At 38.8% G+C, this 6,876-nt stretch overlaps 1 long non-coding RNA gene across 1 annotated transcript in view; it reads right to left on the bottom strand.

Annotated features, from left to right (window-relative positions):
* Positions 1 to 777: 777 nt before the first annotated feature.
* Positions 778 to 6,876, bottom strand: part of LOC133621319 (uncharacterized) — a 16,333-nt gene continuing 10,234 nt past the window's right edge. Inside the window, exons 2-3 of the long non-coding RNA XR_009817644.1 lie at positions 1,469 to 1,542; positions 778 to 1,377 (exon numbers count right to left, since the gene is read on the bottom strand). This is a non-coding gene — a long non-coding RNA (uncharacterized lncRNA). The remainder of the gene's footprint in view (positions 1,378 to 1,468; positions 1,543 to 6,876) is intronic.

Genomic DNA, 6,876 nt, shown 5'->3' with positions numbered 1-6,876 from the left:
GGGCCGCCACAAATAAATGAATGTGTGGGAAACACTGTATATATATATATATTTTTTTAATTATATATATATATATATATATATATAATTATATATATATATATATATATATATATATATATATATATATATATATATATATATAAAATATAATATAATATATATATTTTTATTTTTATTTTATATATTTATATTAAAATATCCAATACATACTTTTCAAATTGTATATCAAAATGTCATATTTTTCCTCTCATTACAACATGTCTATTTCTTCCTTATTTTCTTGTTTTTTAAACATGTTTACCGTTCTTCCTTCGCCCCCCCCTCCCCCGACAACAGGTGGGCCGACAAAATTCGAGTGGCGGACACCCGCGCTCGATTTGACCGACTGACGCAGGCCCCGCCCACATTTTTCGTTCCGGTTGGCTAGAAAACGAGCCTAAAACCACTGCTGGGTGCATTTGTGTGAACATTGTTCCAAGGAGACACCACGTTTATGTCCAGGACTTTAAGTAAACGTCAATTATACCAGTCAACACCAAGAGGCTTTCATGATTCCCCCTTTATTTTCTACATCCTGCCTTTGTTTACCGCGGAAATTGCCTGCGAAGTGCGTAACACCAGCGGTGTGGTTTCTCCCGAGGAGAGACAAATGCGTGGCGTTCCTGATTTCCTCCACCTCTTGTTTCCCTGTCATTTCCCCCTCCACACATGCTTCCATTACCCACGCCGAGCGCCCACCTGTTCCACCCCGGCGGCGGTGGCCGTCTGTCGCTGCGGTAAACGCTCGGAATACTAACCAGGCCTCGGCAGACCGCCGTGAATTAAACATGCGGGCGGCGAGACACGGCGGCAGAGGTCGGAGGTCGGCTGTAGTATCAGCTATTAAGGGCCTCGGGCGACGTCCGACCCGCACTTGTTGGATTCAGGAAATAACGTTCTGATTGTCATCACGCCTGCAGAAACACTTTGAACGTGGGAACAGACGGCAGAGAGAAACCACCAGGGAAGGAATCCAAATACTCCGCTGCAATTCACGCAAACACCTGACATGTAACTAAGCGTGAAGCTGAACTGTTCCTTCCGTGGTCTTCCTAATATTTTGGCAAACTTTTTGGCTACAAAGTTATAAAATGTGGAGTAGGGTTGTCCCGATACAAATAATTTAGTCCATCCATCCATTCATCGTCTTCCGCTTATCCGAGGGCGGGTCGCGGGGGCAGCAGCCTAAGCAGGGAAGCCCAGACATCCCTCTCCCCAGACACTTTGTCCAGCTCCTCCCGGGAGAATCCCAAGGCGTTCCCAGGTCCAGCCAGGAGACATAGTCTTCCCAACGTGTCCCGGATCTTCCCCCTAGGACATGCCCTAAACACCTCCCTAGGGAGGCGTTCGATACAACATATATGTAATATTGACATATGATATATTTTATATTGCTACTACGGTACATTTTTAGTTTATTTTATACCTGCATTGTCCTTTCCATCCTTACACTTTCCATCCTTTGTCACAATGAAGCAGTAGAAGAAGACTCATTCCACCCTGGAAAAAAATCTAATTAAATTGCAAAAATTTGACATTTAACAACAGAACAAATAATCTCGTTTCGAATGTGATTTGATTTTCTAAACCATATTCAATCAATAAGTCCTTGTTTTTTTTATTGTGGGTTTTGCAGTTTTAGCAAGATTTAACTCCTTTATTATAATATTTAGTATTGCAAAAGCTTTTTTTTTTACGCAGAATTTTTTTTTTACGTTACAATTTTTGTGAGCTGACTTTTTTTCCAAAAAATATTTGACATGAAATAATCGGGACAATGTTATTAAATACAAATTTGGGAGTAAAATGTGTGCTTAAAAATAGTGTTTAAACACAAGAATACAGTGTTTTAAAATATTAGTCTCTTCAGTCCTTTGCTTCAGTCTAAATTAGATTTTTTTTTTTTTCAACACTAGATTTTTTAAAACATTTTTCTACCCCATTTTTTTTTTTTTTACACTGAATTTTAACAAATGTATTTTTTAAACACACACATTTTGTTTAAACATTTTCTATTCATAATTTTTTGTAAACAAATTCAGTTAAAAAATGAATTTACATTAACTCAAAAAAGTATTTTGTACTAAAGACACAAATTATTTGTTTACATGTAGACAAAGAATTGTGTGATTTCCCAATTTAGTACAGGTACCAAATTGTATATTGATACTTTTCGAAATAAAGGGAACTACGAAAAATGTCAATATTGGCTTTATTTCAACAGAAAATCGTATATTACATTAAAACCTCTAAAGGCCTTAGTGGCCACATGCGTGGACAGCACCTTTTAGCTCTTATTTCCAAAATTGTGTACACTACTGAATTGGGGTCTTATGGACACTTATGTGGACACTTATACTGCCATCTGGTGGTGTCAGAAGAGTATAACATACAATGGAATTTGGAAAAAATAGTGTAAAAATAAGAATTAGCATGTCATTAAACATGAAGTACACGTTTGTGTACTTATGGACTAAGTACATCATATCAAAAGATGATTCTTAGTTTTCATTCTAATTAGGGTCCAATAAGCCCAAATAGCAACGAGAAATAAAAAAAAATGCATCTCAACAAACAGCTTGGGCCTTAACAGGTTTTAAATAAAGTCAAAGAACAATTTTACAAGGTTAAAATATACATTAAAAAGGCATTAAACAAATTGTGTTTTTCTTGTTGCACTTAAAGAACAATTTACAATTGTCCATATCACATATAGTCTGCCATAATCAAGGATTAGGTTAGAACATTATTTTTTTTTAAAAAGCTTTGACATTATATTAAATTATTCATGATTTATGGTTGCCACTTCTGGTCCGTGCTTTAAGAAAAATACAATTATTAATAAGTACTAAAAACAAAACTATGGATAAAAGTATACAGGTAAGACACGTAGAAGGTAAAACACACTTATTTGGAACATCCCACAGGTGAACAGGCAAATTGGGAACATGTGGGTGCCATGATTGGGTATAAAAGTAGATTCCATGAAATGCTCAGTCATTCACAAACAAGGATGGGGCAAGGGTCACCGCTTCGTCAACAAATGCGTGAGCAAATTGTTGAACAGTTTAAGAAAAACCTTTCTCAACCAGCTATTGCAAGGAATTTAGGGATTTCACCATCTACGGTCCGTAATATCATCAAAGGGTTCAGAGAATCTGGAGAAATCACTGCACGTAAGCAGCTAAGCCCGTGACCTTCGATCCCTCAGGCTGTACTGCATCAACAAGCGACATCAGTGTGTAAAGGATATCACCACAAGGGCTCAGGAACACTTCAAAAACCCACTGTCAGTAACTACAGTTGGTCGCTACATCTGTAAGTGCAAGTTAAAACTCTCCTATGCAAGGCGAACACCGTTTATCAACAACACCCAGAAACGCCGTCGGCTTCGCTGGGCCTGAGCTCATCTAAGATGGACTGATACAAAGTGGAAAAGTGTTCTGTGGTCTGACGAGTCCACATTTCAAATTGTTTTTGGAAACTGTGGACGTCGTGTCCTCCGGACCAAAGAAGAAAAGAACCATCCGGATTGTTATAGGCGCAAAGTGGAAAAGCCAGCATCTGTGATGGTATGGGGGTGTATTAGTGCACAAGACATGGGTAACTTACACATTTGTGAAGGCGCCATTAATGCTGAAAGGTACATACAGGTTTTGGAGCAACATATGTTGTCATCCAAGCAATGTTACCATGGACGCCCCTGCTTATTTCAGCAAGACAATGCCAAGCCACGTGTTACATCAACGTGGCTTCATAGTAAAAGGGTGCGGGTACTAGACTGGCCCGCCTGTAGTCCAGACCTGGACTACATGTGTGGCGCATTATGAAGCCTAAAATACCACAACGGAGACCCCCGGACTGTTGAACAACTTAAGCTGTACATCAAGCAAGAATGGGAAATAATTCCACCTGAGAAGCTTCAAAAATGTGTCTCCTCAGTTCCCAAACATTTACTGAGTGTTGTTAAAAGGAAAGGCCATGTAACACAGTGGTGAACATGCCCTTTCCCAACTACTTTGGCACGTGTTGCAGCCATGAAATTCTAAGTTAATTATTATTTGCAAAAAAAAATAAAAAATGTATGAGTTTGAACATCAAATATCTTGTCTTTGTAGCATATTCAACTGAATATGGGTTGAAAAGGATTTGCAAATCATTGTATTCCGTTTATATTTACATCTAACACAATTTCCCAACTCATATGGAAACGGGGTTTGTATTAATAAGCACTAAAAACAAAACTATGGATAAAAGTAAACATAAGACATGTAGCAGGTAAAACACTCTTTTGTTAAAGATAAAACACAAATTGTAGCAATTTGTGACCAAATTTTACTTGCATTAGTTGACGCTAATTGGGCAGCTTTAACTGCACTAACAACTGTAGTGCAATCAAGGGAAACACTTAAAAAAAATGTGTATTCAAAAATGTAAATGTAGTAATTAATTCCAATTATGCCATACTTGCCAACCCTCCCGGATTTTCCGGGAGACTCCCGAAATTCAGCGCCTCTCCCGAAAACCTCCTGGGACAAATTTTCTCCCAAAAATCTCCCGAAATTCAGGTGTAGCTGGAAGCCACGCCCCCTCCAGCTCCATGCGGACCTGAGTGACGTGTCAACCGCCTGTATTCACGTCTGCTTTCCCACAATATAAACAGCGTGCCTGCCCAATGACGTTATAACTGTAGAATGATGGAGGGCAAGTTCTTGGTTTCTTATGTGGGTTTATTGTTAGGCAGTTTCATTAACGTCCTCCCAGCGCGGTAACAACACACAACAACAGCAGTCATGTTTTATTCTACCGTAAAGCAGTTTGTCTGCCGTAAACAGCAATGTTGTTGTAATATATTGAGTTGGAGGCAATAACCAGGCTTCAGAACAGACTCACACACTTGACGTCAGGTGCGCAACACCACGTAAATCGTTGGCCAACCAAAAAGTAACCCCAGTACGCTATAGCCAACATTCACCAGGAGATGGCAACAGACAAACATAGATCACTCTATTACATTCCTCCCCTTTTAGAAATGTAGAAGTTACTCAAAATAAATAAACAACCCAACCAAAAAATGCAGCAGCTCAATTAAAAAACTGTACTTAAGCCACGTTCTTTTTTTTTTTTTTTTTTTAGTACCGAACTCTTAACCCTCATTTGTAAACAATAACATGCTTATTATACAAACAGTATTTGTACACCTTTAACACAGATTTTTATACTGTCTTCAGAGATTCAGTTTTTTTGGTGGTCCTCGAAACCTTTCTGGGTACCTGCGAAAGGGTGTTCAGCATGGTTAGAAAAATAGTGACAGAGAATAGAACAAGGATGGACAGTTCAACCCTTAACTCAACAATGAGTAGATGAGTGTTAAGTGTGTGTATATGTGTAAATAAATGAACACTGAAATTCAAGTATTTCTTTTATTTTTATATATATATATATATATATATAATAAAATAAATATATATATAGCTAGAAATCACTGAAAGTCAAGTATTTCTTATATATATATATATATATATATATATATATATGAAATACTTGACTTGGTGAATTCTAGCTGTAAATATACTCCTCGCCTCTTAGCCACGCCCCCAACCACGTCCCCGCCCCACCCCGACCACGCCCCCCCCAACCCCATTTCCCGAAATCGGAGGTCTCAAGGTTGGCAAGTATGAATTATGCACGCAAAGTAATGTGATTAATCAAAACGCAATAGTGGGATTAATCGGATTTAAAAAATGTCATCGTTTGAAAGCACTAATTATTACATGAAATAACTGTGGTGCATCCAAGGGAGCCACTTCAAATGTTTCCGTAAATTACATTCTGAAAGTTGCATTCGTGTCAAAATATCGGGGTATTATTTTAGAGTTTACTGCGATGACTTGACAGCACGCTGCTCATTGGCCCTGTGGTTAGAGTGTCCGCCCTGAGATGGGTAGGTTGTGAGTTCAAACCCCGGCCGAGTCATACCAAAGACTATAAAAATGAGACCCATTACCTCCCTGCTTGGCACTCAGCATCAAGGGTTGGAATTTGGGGTTAAATCACCAAAAATGATTCCCGGGCGCGGCCACCGCTGCTGCTCACTGCTCCCCTCACCTCCCAGGGGGTGAACAAGGTGATGGGTCAAATGCAGAGGACAACTTTCACCACACCTAGTGTGTGTGTGTGACTATCGTTGGTACTTTAACTTGCCTGAGCGAGTCAAAGCAAAGTAGAGAAGTAGAGCGCCGCCTCCTTAATGGCGTCTCTTCACCTGAGAAGCGAGCGCGCGCTAAACCCAAGGAGACACCTTCGCTTCCGAGCTGTCATTCGAGCCGCGTGACGCGCTGCACGCCACGCCGCCGTGTTGCGGCCAATCACGTCAAACGTGCACGGCAAAAAGTCAGTCTTCAAAAACACGAAGAAAAAAATATACAAAAATGAGGGGTAATTTCCTTGAATTAAGCAAAATTATCTGCTAATATAACAAGAAAATTTGGCTTGTCAAGACTTTCCAAAACAAGTCAAATTAGCTAACCTCAATGAACCCAAAAATACCTTAAAATAAGTATATTTTTACTAATAACAAGTGCACTTTTCTTGGTAGAGAAAAACATTTTTTATCTTTTTTCTCAATATGTCGAAAAATATTCTTAAATTAAGCTTCTGTACAACTTTGTAGTCTCTGGCCTGGTTCTGTAGGCTGTCAGTACTTTTAGTCCCTACACTGCAAAAAGTCAGTGTTCAAAAACAAGAAAAAAAAAAATACAAAAATTAGGGGTATTTTACTTGAATTAAGCAAAATTATAGAACAAGAAAATTTGGCTTGTCAAGACTTTCCAA

The sequence above is a fragment of the Nerophis lumbriciformis genome, linkage group LG21 (genome assembly GCF_033978685.3).
Source record: "Nerophis lumbriciformis linkage group LG21, RoL_Nlum_v2.1, whole genome shotgun sequence".
NCBI classification, from domain to species: domain Eukaryota; kingdom Metazoa; phylum Chordata; class Actinopteri; order Syngnathiformes; family Syngnathidae; genus Nerophis; species Nerophis lumbriciformis.
The sequence above is the reverse complement of the archived record's forward strand: the minus strand, read 5'-3'. Positions and strand labels throughout refer to the sequence as shown.